At 47.8% G+C, this 19,896-nt stretch overlaps 1 protein-coding gene across 4 annotated transcripts in view; it reads left to right on the top strand.

The window, feature by feature from the left end:
* Positions 1-2,297: 2,297 nt before the first annotated feature.
* Kifc3 (kinesin family member C3) overlaps positions 2,298-19,896 on the top strand; it is a 73,500-nt gene continuing 55,901 nt past the window's right edge. For 2 of the 4 annotated variants that reach the window (XM_013012910.1, XM_013012904.1), the window contains exon 1: positions 2,298-2,381. The gene's annotated coding sequence lies outside the window, so the exon portion shown is untranslated. The remainder of the gene's footprint in view (positions 2,382-19,896) is intronic. The other 2 variants (XM_013012902.1, XM_013012903.1) reach the window with 1 other exon arrangement.

Raw genomic sequence — 19,896 nt, 5'->3', positions numbered from 1 at the left:
GGTGCAGTGGTGCACAGGAGGCCTGGATACTGTCTCTGAGCTTTTTTGTTCAAGGCTAGCAATCTACCACTTCCAATTCTCTGGTGGTTAATTGAAGAGAAGAGTCTTAGATTTTTCTGCCCGGGCTGGCTTTTAACCTTGATTCTCAGATCTCAGCCTCCTGAGTGGCATGAGCCACTCACACCTGGCTGAAACTCTTTTTGCATTTGTCAACTAAAACCAAGCCGATCCAAATGGGACATATTGTCTTTATGTGTATATGAGCCACAAAAGAGGCCTAGCTGTAAGCTCACAGGTCAGGGCATATGTTGAAAGACAGGTAAAATATAAGACTCTCGCAGAGGCCTGCTTCTGTCACCTATACACATGTGTTCTTTGATGTCTGACTGGTATCTGACACACAGGGGCCCAGAGCTACTCACAGGATTCCAGCCCCAACCATAAGCATGCTGACTCATTTTCCCTGCTGGCAGTTCCTTCTTGTTTTACCCAAGGCCTTATGATGTAGGTAAGTATTCTTCCACCAAGCCGCATCTCCAGCCCTCTGTTTCTTGCTCTTTCAAGCAGGTTTAAGTTGTTCATACATGGGCCAAGTAGGAAGCCATCTGGAGGTGACTTTTTCCCCCCTGTTGCTAAATATTCACATTCTTGTCAGTTCAATTGGCTTTATTTGGGCTTGGAAAATACCATACTATTTGTGATAGTATATGTTCCCAGGTTATGCATTATTACATGTACAGTAATACTGAATGAGAATCTAGCAGAAGCCAATGAATGAGATGAATAACAACCGATTTAGAATGTAATATGCATATAGATATAGGTTATTGTTTGGAATTGTGTAATGCAATGAAATCTCACTTTAGGGTTTCTTTATATGTAGGGCTGATTTGTCTTGCTTCCATTTATGTGCCCTTATTATTATTTAAGGGCCTATAAAGTACCTACTTTCACAATGTCTGTTTTGCCCATAAAAAGTGTCAGAACATGGCTCTGAGGACAGATTATGCAAAGCTTTCATGTATGTTCATTAAATTGTCTAGGCTTAAATTCATTTTATTTGTTCAGTTGGCTGTTTGAATAATGCAGAGTTGGGTGTGATAGTATATGTCTATAATCCCAGCACACAGGAGGCTAAGGGTCAAGAGTTTGAGGCAGGCATTGCCTATGTAGAGAAACCTTGTCTCAAAAAAAAGCCCCAAAACTTGTACTTAAGCGTTAGGATAGATAGCAATAGCTATCAGAAATGTTCTTAATTTGTAGTTGAATCATTGCAGTTCAAAGTTATAGCTCCTTGGAAAGTATGTTTTCCGGGCTGGGAGTGTGACTCACTAGCAACTCTGCTAGAATTTAAAAAGTGCATTTCTTCCCAAGGAAATTGTTTCATTAAAGTAAGCTGATAAAAGAAGAAGAGACCCTCAGTGCCCAGGCGTCCTTTGGTGGCTTCATCACGTCCCATTCAGGTGTTAGAAGTTAATCAGTCATTCCCTCACCTGGACGAAAGTTGTCCCCCTCCCAGGTTTCCCTTCCTCTTAGCAGATTTGGCCTAATTTGTTGACTGTGTCACAGTGTAATAGCACCCGGCTCTTCCTCCCTTGCCCTCCACCCCCTTCCTAGTGGTCCTGCTTGCTATGCATGCAGATGACCACTAGGTGGTGCTAAAAGTCGGGTTATCGCAATGGGCCCAGGGCCCAGTAGGCTGGAGCGGAGATCTGGAAGGCGCTACAAGGCTCACTGGATGGAACTCTGGTTTTCCAAATGGGCAACAGAAACTCAGGGAAAATAAGTAATTGCCAGAGTCCCCCACACACACACTCCTTTTCCCCCTCATTATTTGTTAAAAGATGAGCTTTGTCATCCAGAAGCAGATGTTGATCAAAAACATGAGATGGAGGGTCCTAAGAAATCAAGAAATATAGAAACAACAGCAACTACAAAGAAAACAACAACAACAAACCTATGTAGGCCAGGCCCAGGTGTCTCACACCTGTAATCCTAGCTACTTAGCAAGCTGAGAGCTAAGAATCTGTAACCCTGAGCTTCAGCCCCAGCCCTGGAGGGTTTACAGGGAGGGTTTTTGAGGCAGCATTGGACATCTGGGATCTGCAAATGGGAGGCAGCTTCCTGGGAGGGCCAGGCCAGGCTCTGCTGGGGAGCAGCGGGTTGTGGCTGGTCTAAGGGCACAGGACACAGGGACAGATGTGTCCTGAGGAGGAGTCCCAGGACTGTGGACTTTAGTCTGAAGACTCTGGAGCCGCCCAGGAAGGAAGAGGACTCAGGGAATGGCCTGGGTGGAAACGCTCCTTGGGAAGGCCGCCTCCTGGAGACCCAGAGACCAGAACAAATATGAATTTAAAGCTGGGGTGGCGGAGCAGTGTGAGGTGAGGACTGGACCTGGGCTGGGGGCCGTGTGTGGTGCTGGTGCTGGTGGTGTGCATGCTGAAGAGAGACTTCCTAATTCACCAGCTTCCCTGGGACACAGAGACTGGCCATGTGCATAAGAGCCTTTGAGAGTTCTTAGAACTCTGTGGCCTGAATTACTTACCGGGCATTGAAGGGAAGGGATTGTAATGAAATGTACTTCATCTCCTTAGATTAAAAATTTGAAATTGTTTTTGTTAATGCAGTTGTAATAGCATTCTAAATGCCCCCTTTAGAGCCGGTCCCACTGGACTATAAGAGACCACACAATGGGGCTGGGAAGATGGCTCAGTGGTAGAGCGCTTGCCTTGCATGCCTGAGGCCCTGGGTTCGATTCCTCAGCACCACATAAGCAAAAAGAAAAAAGCCGGAAGTGGTGCTGTGGCTCAAGTGGTAGAGCGCTAGCCTTGAGCTAAAGAGCTGAGGGACAGCGCCCAGGCCCAGAGTTCAGGCTCTACCACTGGACCCAAAAACAAAACAAAACAAAAAAAAAAGAGACCACACAAGAAAATGCTTCCCTCCCTGGCTGCATCTAGGGAGCTCTAGATCCCTCCTTGCATCATTATGTGCACCCCCCTTTTTTGGGGGACTCATCCTGGCATTTTCCTTTCAATGGTCAGAAATCTGCTTCCAGCAGAGCCCTCTCGCCCATGCCCACCACTACTGTGGCTGTCTCCTGGACCTACTGTCACCAAGGGCAGCCGGAAGTGGCCTTGTTGGTGGCAGCCTTTGTGTCAGGAGAAAGGGGCTTGGTCCAGGAAAGCCCAGGACGTAGGGGATCCTTTCCATGGAGAATCTTGTCTTTTGAAGAATTTCTCAGTGCAGAGACACCCCATTTCCCTGTGGCTGACTAAAGCACTAACTACCTTCTTATTACTACAACTATACGGGCTACCAGATTCAAAGTTCTGCACACTAGGTGGGTTGTATGTCCAGTGAACCTGGGGGGCTGTGATTCAAAAGCGGTAAAGTCTGGATCCTTGGGGGCGGGTGTTTGAGGCTCATTTTACAAACCTTTTTTTATTTTATTTCATTTTTTGTCAGTTGGGGGGCTCGAACTCAGGGCCTGGGAGCTATCCCCAAACTTTTGAACTCAAAGCTAGTACTCTATCACAGACCCACTTCTGGTTTTCTTTATCTTTTTTTGGTTGTTGTTGTTGTTGGGTTGTGGGCCTGAATTCTGGGCCTGGGCACTGTCCCTCAGCTCTTCAGCTCATGGCTAGCGCTCTACCACTTGAGCCACAACACCACTTCTGGCTTTTTCTGCTTGTGTGATGCTGAGGAATCTAACCCAGAGCCTCTTGCATGCAAGGCAAGCACTCTACCATTGAGCTACCTTCCCAGCCCCCACTTCTGATTTTCTTGTGGTTAATTGGAGCCTGGACTGGCTTTGAACTGTCATCCTCAGATCTCAACCTCCTTGGTAGCTAGGATTACAGGCATGAACTGTGGGCACCCAGCAGCTCCGTTTCTTTATTCTGAGACTGGAGGACAGGAAGGAGAGCCAGTGTGAGATGGACCAATCCTGGAGCTTCTGGGTGCAGAGAGGAAGTCAACTCCCCTGCCCCCACTTGCTGGGATTTGTTCCCAGCAGCCCATCTTCATTTCCTGATGGTGTACACACACTGCTGATCAATACTCGACTCCCCGGCCTTGAAAATATTTTACCTGCTGGGAAAGCTATTTCGGTCATACACACCCTCTGCCCTCCTGGATTCCACTGTGCACAGCACTTTATCAGCGTCCACTGGGAACGCCCAGCTGCCTGGCTCAGTCCTTCCAGCTGCCTACAGTGTCTCCTGGGGAACTTTCCGGAATGCTTGCCCTGGTCAGCTGCATTTGATTTATGAGAGAGAGAAATCATCTCAGTCTTCACAGTGACACGGTGGTAGGGAAGGACAGGCCATAAGAGTGAGTGGGGACGAATGGAAATATGTAAGCTATTTCATTTGAGAGTCCAGCATGGCTTGTGAAACTGTACTCTGCCTTTCCATCGTTTCCTAGCAGGGATTAAGAGGTGGTCATCTGAGCCCAGTGTGGTAGAGCACACCAGTAATCCTAGCGCTCAGGTGGTGAAGGCACTGCACATTTGCTCTCTCTCCCTCAGTGTAACTGTTGTATTACTTCAGGGTATAGGAAGAGAATTAGATGAGTGAATTGTGTGTGTGTGTGTGTGTGTGTGTGTATGCGTGCACACACACACACACACACATGCCACTTGTGGGGCTTGAACTCAGGGTCTCAAGATCTTGATTAGCTTTTTCACTCAAGGCTGGTATTCTACCACTTGAGCCACACTTCCATTCCTAGCTGCTTTTTTTGCTGGTTTATTGTTGATAAGAACCTAGATCCTCTGATTTTAGCCTTCTGAGCAGCTAGTATTATAGGTGTGAGCCAGTGCCTGGCTATATGAGGGGGAAATGTTAAGATCAGTGAAGATGGCAGAGGTGTGGCAGAGCCAGTACAGATTCTTTGGGAATGTGGGACCCCATGGGGAGAGGGGTGCTCAGAGGTTATTGGGATCAACCATAATTAGTACCTTTTAAGTGACACCCTTTTACTCTGCTTGTGTGTGTGTGTGTGTGTGTGTGTGTGTGTGTTGGTTCTGGGGCTTAAACTCAGAGCCTGTCTTCTATCCCTAAACTTCTTTTTGCTCAAGGCTAGTGTTCTATCACTTGAGCCACAGCTCCACTTCTGATTTTCTGGTGGTTAATTAGAGGTAAGAGTCTCACTGACTATCCTGTCCAGGCTGGCTTCGAACCACAATCCTCAGATCTCAGCCTCCTAAGTAGCTAGGATTACAGGTATGTGCCACCTGCACCTGGCTTGTTTTGTGTTTTACTTTTGGTGTTCACTGAGCCATACCCTAGCCCTTTCTGTACTTGGAACTACAACCATTTTGGTGGTGTTACCCAAATCTTTGGAGGAGGGGGGTGAGCAATGCGGATTAAATATGGAAACGGAAACAAGGAAAAAAACTACATGAGCAGAGTGCATACATCAGTCAACTATCTATTTTTGGTCTGTGGGAAGCAAGCGTTCTTAGTGTAGACATTTCTGGAAGGGTTTCATGTCTGCCCTGGCAATCAGGGAAACTATCACCCTTGTTTCCTGATAGTATAAAGTCATGGGACAGACACAGATAACAAATCAACTCTAATTTCCTCAGAACAGAAACTGCTCTGAAATAAGAAGGGGAACGCAACCTTACAGCCCTATATTAAGTCACAAAAGAGTGCAAAGTAAAAGCCTCGTGTTATTTAAGCTTTTTGTGTGTGGTGCTGGTGGTACTATAATTTGAACTCATATCCTTGCCCTTGCTAGGCAAGTGCTTTACCACTCTCCACACCCCCGACCTTAATTCACCTTCTTTTTCATAAAGCCAGAGCATATGTCTGCAGAATATTTTTCTCTTCATTTGTCTTGACACACATGGAACTCAAGTCTCTTTTGAGAATTCTACTATGTGTTTTCATTTAAATTTGTCAAAGGGCAGGAAGGTTTTTGTTTTTTTTTTAAGGCATGCCTGTGAATTACTGAGGTAAAGAAAGTCAATGACCCCAAATTATATAACCTGGAGCAAAAACAAAACAAAACAAAACAGCAAAAGGCAACATTAGCTAGAAGCTGGAGAGTTAGAGGCCAGTCTTCTCTATAGTGAGACCTTGTGTCCAAACCAACCCCCCCCAAAAAAAACTAACCACGTAAAAAAAGGCAACACAGGCCGTTAAAATGCCTGTTTATATTTTCTGTGAGCAGATCATGGGTCTTTCAGCAGGCATCTTTCTGCTATTATTATTATTTTTTTTTAGCAGTACTAGAGTTTGAACTCTGGCTCTCAAAATTGATAAGGAGGTCGTCTATCACTAGAGACAGAGACAGTAGAGTAGTAAGGAATAAGAAAAGACTATTAGCCAGGCACTGGTGGCTCACACCTATAATCCTAGCTACTCAGGAGGCTGAGATCTGAGGATCATAGTTTGAAGTCAGTCCAGGCAGGAAAGTCTATGAGATTCTTCTCTCTAATTAACTTCCAGAAAATCAGAAGTGGTGCTTGGCTCGAGGTGATAGAGCACCCTAGAGCACTAGCCTTGAGCAAAAGAGCTCAGGGACAGCACCCCAGGCCCTGAGTTCAAGCACTGCCCCTCCACCACCACCACCACCACCACAACAAAAAGACTAGTGATCAAAGAATGGAGAAGAGGGAGCCGAGGTCATAAATCAACTTGTATCTTATTAGGATAGGAATAATGAGGGAGAGAAATAGGGTAATAAGGGGGAGGACTGTGCATGTCTTCTGGGAATGGGTGGAGACCTTCCAGGACCTCAGTCAGGTGTCCCCTCCTTCCACTTCTTTCATGGCTCACATTTCCAGTCATGGTAGCCCAGGACGTGATGTCAGCCTCCAAGGCTGGGAGAGCAACTTGGCAAATCTAGGTCAATTTAACCCTATTTTATAATATTGGTCAGAACTTCTCCAGTGTCTGTGTGTGGTGATGAATAACGTCTGACCCCAGAGGTAAGGCAACAGGATAAACACACAATATGGAGTCAGGGATGCCTCACACCTCCTCTTTCCATCCAGTGCCATCATACCTCTGCAAGTGAAGAGTATCTTTCAGCCAGAGTGGCCTTTGAGTCCTTGCAAAGTACCCTGAGTGGCATTGTTATAGGCATCCAACACAGTGGGCTCTAGCACAAAGTTAGGGGGAAACTTAAGTGTGGCCCAATTGTGTGACCTCCAAGATCAGTGATCTTGCAGTCAACTAAGAGCTGACCAAAAGCTGGATCACCCCCAGGGAGGGGGACTGGACATGAAGGGCCTGGGATTCTCTCCGATGGACGGCGTGACATGGGAGTTGCTGAGGGTGGCTGCTGAATTTGCCTAGGTCAGGTCACAGGACAAAGTTTTCTCTCGCGAGACATTATGTAGTGCCCCCCCCTTCACCCCTTCCTGGGCTGGTTATTCTGATGTTAACACAGCCACTTCAGCCTTTTGTTCCCATGGTCTCTATTTTCCACTTTTTCCATTTCTAACCTATAGAGGGCGCTAACTTCAGCTCAGCCCGCACGGACTTTCAGATTTCCAGCCGCGTGCCCCCTGCACACACGGAGCTCTTAATAAGAATTTCAAAATAATTAATCCTGTAAGGATAAAGTGAGCACACACAACCTCTGCCCCTCCCCTGCAGCGTAGCTCAATGAATCTGCTAGTATAAGTTTGCATCATCACGTAGATTCTAGAAGGCAATTGATCTGTTAAACTGGTGTGTAGTGGATACATTGACCTCTGGAATCTGGGCTTTGTGGCTTTGCCTCTGTACACTCACCCCAACACTGCGGTCACAGAGCTGCAGGTCCAAGCCCGCCACACTTGCCTTGGCCCCATGGCTGAGCCCCATGCCCCATCACTGAGACACAGGAATGTGTGGCTTAGCCTGGCACAGGCGGGAAGAACATTCGACCCCAGAATTCATGTTTAGTAGAGCAGGAGAAGAGAAAGGAATTTAAATCATCCTAGAAATTCCCTGCCAAAGCCATGTTTTTTGTGGGCTTTTTTTTTCATGAATATTTTCCACCTTGGACACAAAACAAACTTGAATGTCACATACTGCAGGGAATCTAGAGTCTCTAGATTTTCCTTTTCTAACAGAAACTGTACTACCTTGGAAATGTGAATCTCAACCTCTACAGTTTTTCTTTCCAGCTGCCTAGAGACATCACAGGTGTCTAGTGCTTAAAAATATCACGCAGCTAGCTGGGAATGTGGCTTAGTGGTAGAGTGCTTGCCTAGCATGCATGAAGCTCTGGGTTCGATTCCTCAGTAGTACATACACAGAAAAAGCTGAAAATGGTGCTGTGGCTCAAGTGGTAGAGTGCTAGCTTTGAACAAAAGAAGCTCAGGGACAGTGCCCAGGTCCTGAGTTCAAGCCCCAAGACTAGCAAAAAACAACAACAACAACAACAACAAATCATGCAGACCCGGGGAGCCAATGGCTCATGCCTGTCATCCTAGCTGCTTAGGAAGCTCAGATCCAGACCACGTAGTTTGAGGCCAGATGGGTCACAAAAGTCTGAGACTTCATTATCAGAAACTGGCTCAAGTGGCCTGGCTCCTTGGCAAAAATCTATGTTTAGCATGTGTAAGGACCTAGATTTGATGCCCAGCACCATGTAAACTTAAAACACAAGGCTAGGGCTGGGAAGGTGGCTCAGTGGTACAGTGCTTGCCTTGCATGCATGAGGCTCTGGGTTCGATTCCTCAGCACCACATAAGCAGAAAAAGCTAGAAGTGGTGCTGTGGCTCAAGTAGTAGTGTGCTAGCCTTGAGCTGAAGAGCTGAGGGACAGCGCCCAGGCCCAGAGTTCAGGCCCCACTACCGACAAACAAAAACAAAAACAAACAAGCAAGCAAAAAAAAAAAAAACCCACAAGGCTGAGGGGTGTAGCTCAGCAGAACTCCTGTCTAGCAAGTGCAAGGTCCTGAGTTCAAATTCCAGTGCTGAAAAAAAATAAAAGCAGTCATCCTTAGGTCTTTTGTTTAGCAAGCAAGACAGTGTAGTAGTTTCCACATCGAACTGGAAATTAGCTTCCTAAGATTGTTTTTTTGGGGAGGGGTAAGAGAGGCTGGGAATCACCCCAGATCCTTGCACATGCTAAACAGGTGCTCTAATACATAAGGCACCTTGAAGCTGGTCCCAAACTCAGCTCTTGCGGTTCGGTCCTTCCTCGTCACTGAAGTCATTCTTGGTTCCCTTCCAGCTTTATGCTAAAGAAACAACCATTATATAACAAAGCCACCCCGACTTGGACACCCCCAGGGCATCACAGAAACACACGGGTCCCCATCTGGGCAAAATGAGCTGAGAGTTTTAACTGACTCCCCCAAAATGTATGACAGTTTCCAGGCAGTTAGACAGGAAAGAATGATTTACTAACAAAACCTTGGCTTCTGATTTTTCTAGTTAACAGCAAAGATGTTCCAACTGTAATTGCTCAGAGTATTTTTAAATTGTTTTGCAATGGACTCTTTAAGCATCTAAACTCAATCTAAAAATATAACTTCTGTGGCCTGGGTGGTAGCTATGAGGTAGAACACATGCTGGAGGCCAAAGATAAACTCTTAGCCAAGCACTGGTGGCTCACACCTGTAATCCTGACTACTTAGGAATATGGTTCAAAGCCAACCCAGGCAGGAAAGTTTGTGAGTTTTTTTTTTTTTTTGCTGGTCGTGGGGCCTGAACTCTGGGCCTGGGCACTGTCCCTCAGCTCTTCAGCTCAAAGCTAGTGCTCTACCACTTGAGCCACAGCGCCACTTCCAGCTTTTCCTGCTTATGGGGTGCTAAGGAATCAAACCCAGGGCCTCATGCATGCAAGGCAAGCACTCTACCACTGAGCCACCTTCCCAACCCATTTGTGAGATTTTGTTATCTCTAATTAACAACCCCAAAAGCCAGAAGCAGAGCTGTGGCTCAAATAGTAGAGTGTAAAAGCTCAAGGACAGCACCCAGGCCCAGAGTTCAAATCCCAGGACCAGCAAAAGCAAGCAAGCAAACAACAACCAAATCCCAGTACTTAAGTGTTTAAGATAGAGCTTGAAACCAACATGGACTGCTGACACAGCTCTAAACTTGCCACGTGGGTGACGTTTCTAATCTGCTTTGTGCATTTCTAATTAACAACCAGATGGAGAGAGAGAGGAGAGGGCTGGCCTGGGTGGTCCAGTGCGGGAAGCGCTTGACCAGAGAGTTTACACCTATGTGTGCTGCACAGCATGGCCCCCAGAGGCTCAGGTGAGCGGGTTTCCTTGGGCATGCTCAGTCTAGTACCTGCAGCTGTGGCTGGCCTTCAGTATTTAGTCTTGCCATTTAACAGCTGTAAGGCTATTTATCTGTACCAGAGGTGGCACCTTACAGCTCAAGAGCTGGTCTCTGAGGGTCCCAGGACTCCGGGTGGTGATCATCATAAGTCCCATCCAGAGACAGAGTGGCCCCTCTAGTGTTTGTCTGGTGGGGCCAAGGCTCTGAACTGGAGAGCGATGGGAATTGTCTTCAATTTGAACACAGTCGCGCTGGCTGCTGAGGTAAGAAACGGTTACGTGGGGTTACTGTGTTACAGAAGTCCAGGTGAATGGTGGGAGCTGTGTGAGGGCCAGATTCTGGGTTACATTTAAAGGCAGAGTCCATGGAATTGTGAATGATAGGCTGCCCAGCGTGGTAGTTCATGCCTGTAATCCTAGCACTCAGGAATCTAAGGCCAGAGGATTGAGAGTTCAAGGCCAGTCTGTGCTACATCGTGAGGGTTTTGGATGCCTTCGTTTCCACTCGGAAGCCAGGAGCCCGTCACTATTTCTCTCCTCTGTTGTAACAATTCTAATTCTTCTCAAAGCTGCATGGGTACCAGCTGGCTAAGTACCCTAAAGAGTCACGTCTTCAGGCCCATGCTAGTGACCCGTGTCATTTTGTGGAAGGGGGGGTGGGAAGCCAGTCACCCAAAGACTTTTAATTGCTGGGCTAAAGACTGAATGCTTGCCTTGTTCAACACGGTCATCTCTGAGTCCAGAGAGAAATTGGGGAATCAAGCAGAAAATTCCAGGCCATGGGCTACTGAGGGCTCCAGACTGGAGGGAGACAGGCCGGACTTAGAGCATCATGTTTGTAGTCCCGGCTCTGGTGTGGCTGAGTTGGAACAGCTGGGGCTCAAGGAGGGGAGATTGCGAGAAAGACTCCCGCCCAGACCCAGACGAGGCCCCTGGCAGGGGCTGGTCAGGCCCTGGACCCTCCAACCATGTTTCTAACAGGCTCCAAACCTCTTTCCCAGGAGGCGGCCTGGGCTCTGAGATCCCAGGTCCTGGCCTACAGGTAAGGAGTCAGCATTACCCAAGGGGGTTGTGTGGTCTTTAGCTAAAGGGAGCACCTTCTCGGGGTGGAAGATGATGTTTTAACTGTCGTCAGCGTGTCTAAATGTACTATATTGAGGTATTTCTAGCATTTTCTACTCAAACTCTTTCCCAGCTGTAACTCTCAGAGGTGTACCAGGTGTTTCTAATGAGTACGGAGGTTCTTCTAGAAGTCTAGAATTACCAGCGCCGGCACTGGTAATTGAGTCAGGCCTGATTTGCCCTCTACCCAGGGTGCCAGCCACTGAGGATGGGTTTTGCAATAGGAAAGCAGTTTATACAGGAGGCAGTTAATTTAGGGAGTTGGAAGAACCAGCCTCAAATCTGTCTCTGAGAGGAGAAAGCAAAGAGCAAGGAGATGTGAGGCCTGAGAGGAGAACTCTCCACGGGCTGCTCCACGGATTCAGCACTTCAGTAGAATCTGTCCAGCGAATGGCAGCCTCTTCCTATCTGAGGGTGGAGTTTTGTCCACTGGATGGCCCAAGAGCCCCCACTGGACATGGGCGCAGGTGCAGGGTCAGGGATTTCAACCCGTTAAAAGATGGACAAATGGCCTCTGCATTTCTTAAGCAGCCTGGGGCCTTTGCTGTTCGACAGCAAAGCTTGCCTAGAGACCTCTTAATTTGGTGAGGGCTGGGGATGGAGCAGAGCGAGAGTGCTCTGGGCACAGCCCCGGGCTCCACACAGGGGTTCTCCTGGGTCAGGCCAGCATCCCCATTGGTGAGATGGGGTGGTCACAGGAAGCCTTGTGAGTGTGTAATCCTAGCCTTGTGCACAGCCACTGGAGGGTCACACCTGTCACCCTAGCTCCTCAGGAGGCTGAGATCTGTGGATGGTGGTTTGAAATCAGCCCAGGTAGGAAAGTCTGTGAGACTTTGTATCTCCAATGAACCACCAAAATTTAAAACAAGGCAGAAGTGGAGCTGTGGCTCAATTGATAGAGTACCAGCCTTGAACAAAAAAACTTGGGGAAGCTGGGTGCTGGAGGGTCACACCTGTAATCCTAGCTACTCAGGGGGCTGAGATCTGAGGATCACAGTTTGAAGCCAGCCCAGATAAGAAAGTCCTTGAGACTTGTATCTCCAATTAACTACCAAAAAATCTGGAAGTGGAGCTGTGGCTCAAAGTGATAGAGTGCTAGCTTTGTGCAAAAAAGCTTAGGGATAGTGCCCAGCCCCATGACTGACAAAAACAAAAAAACAAACTTGGGGACAGTACCCAGATCCTAAGGTCAAGCCCCAATCCCTTCCCTTCCCCATAAAAAGGAGCATTTAAGATTTCCACTCTGAGACCATGGTCGAATCGTTAACAAGTGCTTCTGAATTTGTTGGAAGTCTTGTTATCCAAAACACTTGACTCCTGTTTTGCCTGGGATTGAACACGTGTTTGAAATCAGTGCTTACACAATGGAAGCACGCAGTAGCTAAGCTACTTACTTGGAGGATGCAGTAGGGGATGGCAGGCAGGCTCTGCCCACTTGCCTACCGTGATCTTGGGCAAGAAGAATAGGTCTGCTGGATCTCCACTGCCAGTCTGTTAACCAGGAAGTCGCGTCCACCCTCTCCCTGGGCTGTGCAGGGAAAGCTACCAGGGCAGGGACTTAAATATCAAATTATTAGTGCTGTGGACAATAACTGAACAGAATTTGTGGCTTGCCTTCTTGTTACATTGTTTGTCTTGCTGTTGTTCTTAGAGACAAAAAAAAAAAGGTAGTCTGCAATGGGGGTTGGCTAGGTTTTGAGTGATGACAGCCTTGCTGTACCAGATTGCATGAATTATTTACAAGTTGGTTATCTAGCTCTGTTTGATTGATTGAGTCCTGCACCCCATAAATATGCATTGGAATGTTTGCTAGTACTGGGGTGGAGGGGGGGCGCAGTGTTCCTGGCCTGAGGGATGCTAACCTTGGGCAGGCTGATGCTGGACTGACCCTTCCTGGGAGTCTGTGTTCTGGTGGGTGGGTGAGAAAGAAAAGATCCTTTTAAGTGGGTGCTGGTGAGGATCTGGCTTGGGCTGTCATCTGTCTTGCCGGGTAGGTCCCCTGGACTTGATGATGGCTTAGCGGGTGTGGGGGGGGTGGCTGGGGATGGAACCCAGGGCCTTGTGCATGCTAGACAAACACTTGGCAAGCAAGCTATGTTTTTAGCCTTAGCACTAGGTTTTTTGGTTTTGGTTCAGAGTAACTGGGAAGGGACCATCCAATGAGGGTGTGAATTAGAGCAGCGCTGTCAGTAGAAAAAGATGGCAATGAGCAGAGAAGTGTGCTTAAAATAAGAGAAACTGTCAAACTGACAAACGTGAGTGGCTCATGTATAAATTTTTGATTCCAGGGGGAAAAAAAATCCCTGCGCCTAAACCTGACATGTACTGTATTCAAGTGCAAATATAAAGCACTGAACAATACTGTGCGTCAGTATGCTGACATTTTTCAAGTTATAGGAAATTCTGTAAGGTAAATTTCAATGACATAGAAAACAAAATGAAGGAATGGGAAATGGAAGGAGCCTTCAGCTTATAGGAGTTTTTGCTTGTTTTTGTTTTGGTGGTGTTTTTTTGGAGAGGGAGGGGGCATTTCAGTTAAGAGACATTTCAAATGAATTTTAGGGCTAGATATGGTAGCTCACTAATGTAATTCCAGCTATTTAGAAATTAGAGGGTAGGAGAAGAGGGCAGGCAAAAAGTTAGAGTCCTCCTTTCAAACAAGAAGTCAGAAGAATAAATACATCCCTATTAGCCTAGCTATTGGGAAGAATAGGTAAGAGAATTAGTTTCGGGCTGGTCTGGGCAAACATGGGCAAAAGTAAGCCAGGTACTGCCTTGAAATGAGGTCTCTAACTCTTTTGCCTGAGAATGCATCTGTATCTGGTGCTGCCTTGTTTATTTTTGCACAGATTCTATAGACTTTATTTTTTGAGATTTGTGGTGACTTTAAGAGCAAAGTCCATGAAGAAATGGGGGTGAAGCCAAGCCATGATGGAGCTCCGCAGCCTGAACATCTAGTGTTTGGGAACACTTAGCAACTTTGCAGCCTCCTCTTTCCCTCCCGGTGAAGTCACAAAAGCAATATTTTCCACTTTAAAAATGTTTCCTATCCCTCACAAAACTTGAGATGCTGACAGGTCCTATTTTCCCACCCCGATCTGTGCTTTCTGAACACAGTCTCGCCTACGTTCGCTTGGTAACAGACACGCACCAAGCCAGACAAGCGCAGGCAGGGCTGTAACCAAACAGCCGTGTAGGCAACTCCCTGGGCTGTGTTTAGTATTGCCTGTGCGTAGTCCTCCAATCCCACGTGGCTTTGAGGACCAAGCCAGGGCTGCCGGGGCACAAGGATGCTTGGATTTGCCCTGGCAGGTAAAGCCAAGTTATAACTGTTCCCCCTTGCTGAGTCTCCTCCTGTCCATTTTCCTGTTTTAGCAATGGGAGATCTAGTGTAGAAGAATGAGAATGTTGGGAAGATAAAAGGGGCTTCCCACATTCTTTTTAAAAATGCATTTTTATTGCTATTAAAGAGTTGTACAAAGGGGTTACGATTCCATCAGTCCGGTCTTGGACGTCCTCCCTTCCTTTGCTTGATTCCTGAATTCTTGAGGAATGCCACACTGCCTTTTCACCCCATTTTTCCCAACTCTCCCTACATAACTTGGCTCACCAAACCAGTGTGGAACAGCCCACCAGGTGTCACCAGGCTGTATGGTGACCACTCTGTGTGGCCCTGTACTGAGCCACTGTCCCATCTATGCACCCACCTTTACATGGTGGGTGCTGCTCATGGTGGATGCTGAGATGGGGTTCTCTGTGCACTGACTAATAAATCCCCCCACTGGAGTCTTCTTGGAATCAGTGAGAAACATAGGCAGGGGGAAACGGGGACATGCTCACCCCGCCCCCAAGAACACATGTCTGCCCCACCTGCCCAAAACAAATAGCTGGGGAAATGGGAAAAAAAATGTCAACTAAGCAGTTGCTATGGCAACCTCATCTCACACTGGCTGCTACTTTTGCCACTTAAAGAAAAAAATCACACACCACTGCTCACCTTGGTGCATAAAGATTAACACAGCTGATGAGATTTTTTGTTCCCCCCCCCCTATATTGGCAGTGTTGGACTTTGAACTCGAGACCTTGTACTTGTGAGGCTGGCTTCTCTCCAACCCAGTCTTTTGCTGGGTTGTGAGCCTGAGCCTCCAGCCTCCTGCTTTAGGCTCCTTATTGTCCCTGGAATCACAGGCACCACCACTGTGTGCATCCAGCTTCTCTCCACCGAGATGCAGTCTCCTGGACAGGCCTGGAACTGTCATCCTCCCATTTTCAGCCTCCAGTGTAGCTGGGGTGACAGGCACCATGGCTAGAGGTTAAGAAGAGGGTCTCATGAAATTTTCTGCCTAGGCTGGCCTTGAACTGTGATTGTCCCGTTCTCACCACTTAGGGAACTAGATTATAGGTATGACTATGCCTGGCTTCCATGATGCTTTCCACCCCCTACACCCTGGTATGGCTCACTGGGCTTGCTTGCTTGTTTGCTTGCTTCTAGCACTTGAGCCACACCTTCAGTCTACCTTTGTTACTGGTTATTTTGGAGCTAGACTCTCTCAAACCTGTTTAAGCCCAGGCTGGCTTCAAACCATGTGATCTGCAGACATCAGTCTCATGATGCCTATTCAGTGGAGCATTTTGAAGGGCTGGAATACAAGCTAGGAGAGAGGTCTTCCTGCCAGCCTTGCTGCTCCCTTCCTGCATCCATCCTGAGCTCCCCAGAGGAATAGCTTGAAGGTCTGACTTATGCTGGAGCCTAGCATACCTGGGGTTAGAAACAAGGGCCAAAGGACAGCCTGGGCTTGTATGGACTTTGGTTAAGCACAAAGCTTTGGTCCTAGTGTATGAAATGGGCTGATCAGAGTACTTAACTGCTTCCCAGGTGGGGAGTGTGGGAGACTCAGCGTAGAGCACCTGCCTTGAATGCCCAAGGCCCTGGCTTCCATCCCTAGCAATGGCTAAAAAAGAAAGTACTACTTCCCTTGTGGGGTGACAACTAAATTTATCATCAGACAATTCTGCTTCATGTTAAGTACTCTGTAGATGTTAGTACTTTATTAAAATGAGTTCAGCCGGGTGCTGGTTGCTCATACCTATAATCCTAGCTATTCAGGAGGCTGAGCTCTGAGGATCCCAGTTCAAAGACAGCCCAGGCAGGAAAGTCCATGAGACTCTTGTCTCTAATCGGAAAACTGGAAGTAGAGCTGTGGCTCAAAGTGATAGAGTGCTAGCTCAGGCCCCAAGTTTAAGACCCATGAGCGACTACACACACACACACACATACAAAAATCAGTTCCTGAAGAAAATCCACAGAAAAGCACACTGTAATGAATGGAAGGGATGCACTTTAATTTTCTATAAGGTGGTATTGCTGCCTTTTCTCCTGTCTGGTGCCGAGGATGGAACTTAGGGCCTCATGCATACTAGTTGAATACTCTTCCACTAAACTGTACAACCAGTCCTTTCCTCCTTTATCTTTTTTTTTAGCCCATACTAGGGTTTGAACTCAGGGTCTGAACACTGTCCCTGCGTTCTTCAGCTCAAGGCTAGCCTTCTACCACTTGAGCCACAGTGCCACTTCTGGCTTTTTATGGTTAATTGGAGATCAGAGTCTCACAGACTTTTCCTGCCTGGGCTGACTTAGAACAGTGATCCTCAGATCTCATCCTCCTGAGTAGCTAGGATTATAGGGGTGAGCCGCCAGTACCAGGCCTCATCCTTCAGAGCAAGCTGAGATACTGTAGGAAAACATTTCCTCTTGTCTCCCTGTGGATAAATGAGCTGGCCGCTTCTGAACCTCCCTTCCTCCTCCCCCCAGCCCCAGTTCTGACAGTGGAACCCAAAACCTCACACATAGTAAGCACACTCTATATCTCTGAGCTACACCCCCACCTCCAACACATGTCTAAAGTTTTCTATTAAAAGAAGGCTTAGAGCTGAGTGAGGGTGTGGCTCAGGGCTCAGTGGTAGAGGGCTTATGCTGGGTTTGGTCCCCAGCACCATAAAACAGTTTTCTTTCTTCCTGATGAAGTCACCTGTCACAATTCCTCCCAGATTAGCCCTGAAACCCCTTGGGGACAGAGGCAGGATCTCTCCCATGACTGTCCCAGCAACGAAGGATGGAACCTTCCTTACTCACAGGGCGGAGGCTCGCAGGGAGTCAGCCTTGGCAAAGAGGAACGCCGTGAGAAAACCATATTGCTTATTGCTCCTGACGATTACAGTCATACCCCTGTATCTCCCCCAGCCCCAAGACTACCCCTGGGGAATAGCTCTGCAGTAGTGACACCAACCAAGGTTTGTGCCTGGCTAATGAATCATTGCTATGTAGCATGAGCCAAAGGGAGAGGCCAATAGGTGACACTCATCTAGATGCTTCAGAATTCTAGCATTCTAAAAAAAGGGTCAGACAGGCACTGGTGGCTCATGCGTATAATCCTAGCTGAGATCTGAGGATTACGGTTCAAAGCCAGCTTGGGGAAGGAAAGTCTGAGACAAGATCTTATCTTGAATTACCCAGCAAAATGCTGGAAGTGGAGATGTACCTCAAGTGCTAGAGCATCAGCCTTGAGGGGAAAAAAGCTCAGGAATGAGCCAGGTGCTGGTGGCTCACGCCTGTAATCCTAGCTACTCAGGAGGCTGAGATCTGAGGATCACAGTTCAAAGCCAGCCTGGGCAGGGAAGTCTGGGAGACTCTTATCGCCAATAAAGCACTAGAAAACTGGAAGTGGCACTGAGGCTCAAGTGGTAAAGTGCTTGCCTTGAGCTGAAGACCTGAGGGACAGTGCCCAGGCCCAGAGTTCAAGCCCCACGACCGACCAAAAAAAAAAAAAACACTCAGGGACAGTGCTCAGGCTCTGAGTTCAAGTCCTATGTATCAGCACACACAAAAAAATCATGGTGATAATGCTAGTGACTAACAAATGAGCTATTATTACATATACTACCTTTGTCATCATTTACATTTAATGGTAAAAAAAATTCCAGGGATGGTGAGCACCTGTGGATCACACCTATGATTCTCGTTACTCAAGAGGCAGATTAGGAGGATTGCAATTCTAGAACAGCCCAGACCAAAAAAAAAGTTTGCAAGACTCCATTTCAGCAGTAAAAGCTGGAGATGGTGGGTTTTGCCTATTATGCCAGCTATGGAGTGAAATACAAATAGGACTGAGGTCCAGGCTGGACTAGATAGGAAGTGAGATCCTACCTTAAAAATAACCAGAGCAGGACTGGTGCTGGTGGCTCACCACTGTAATCCTAGCGACTCGGGAGGCTGAGATCTTGTAAGAACCTGCGGGGCGGGACATCCTGCCCCACTCCAACATCACCACCACCTATGCCAGGCAGAGGGAGGGGGCAGTCAAAGGGCAGCTTGGGGGGGGTGGGCCACCAGAGGAGTGGGCTCTGGGGGGTGGAGATAGAGAAGGGGGAAAAAACACCACAAGAAACACGCAGCAAGAGCAGCACCACCCTGAGAGGAGCAGTGTCCCCAGCTCGCTTCAGAAGAGCCTGAGCTGGCCTGAGGGGAGACCCAGGCTGGTGGAAAGGCCTGAGCTAGCAGAGAGGCCCATGCCAGAGGAGACGCTGGGCGGAGAGGCGTGCCCAGGGCCAAGAAGTGCGCAGAGCTGAGAGGCTTGTGGAAAGGCCTGTAGAGAGTGGAGAGGCCTGCAGAGATCAGAGAGGCTTGTACCAGAGGCCTGTGGAAATCAGAGAGGCCTGTGAAGTGTGGAGAGGCCTGCAGGGAGCCAAAAGGCTTGTGAAGAGGGCAGTGGCCTGCGGAGATTGGAGAGGCCCATAGAGAGCAGAAGGGCCCCTGAAGAGCTGAGAGGCCTCTGTGGGGAGGAGGAAAAAGGGGGGAAAATACTTGCCCCCTTGGAGATTGCTAGGCCCAGTTCTGAGGTAACCCAGGACAGGGTTGCCAACCAACTAATAAAACTCCTTTGTCACCTTTAACCATGCCTCCGTGGATTTTCTCACAGGTTATTACAATCTGGGGATCACAGTTCAAATCCAGCCCGAGACCCTAATCTCCAACTAACCACTCAAAACCCAGAAGTAGAGCTGTGGCTCTACTAGAACTAACCTTGAGCAAAAGAACTCAAGGACAGTGCCCGGGCACTGAATTCAAGCCCCTCAACTGTGGAGGGTGGCCGGGGGTGGGGGACAGGCACTGTTGGCTCATGCCTATTATCCTAGCTACTCAAAAGGCTGAGCTCTATGGCTTCATGATTCAAAGCCAGCCTGGGCAGAAAAATCCACAATACTCTTATCTCCAAAATAACCAGCAAAAAGCTGGGATTGGGGTGTGATTCAATCAGTAGAGTAGCAACCAACACAAGCACACCTAGAATGAGCCTGTTTAAACCCCTGTACTGGCAAAAGAGAGAAAGAAGAAAGAAAGAGGTTTGTTACTTTTTTTTTTTTTTTGGTTCCGTTCGTGGGCCTGAACTCTGGGCCTGGGCGCTGTCCCTCAGCTCTTCAGCTCAAGGCTAGCACTCTACCACTTGAGCCACAGCGCCACTTCTGGCTTTTTTCTTT

The sequence above is a fragment of the Dipodomys ordii genome, unplaced genomic scaffold, assembly GCF_000151885.1.
Source record: "Dipodomys ordii isolate 6190 unplaced genomic scaffold, Dord_2.0 Scaffold18, whole genome shotgun sequence".
NCBI lineage: Eukaryota > Metazoa > Chordata > Mammalia > Rodentia > Heteromyidae > Dipodomys > Dipodomys ordii.
The sequence above is the reverse complement of the archived record's forward strand: the minus strand, read 5'-3'. Positions and strand labels throughout refer to the sequence as shown.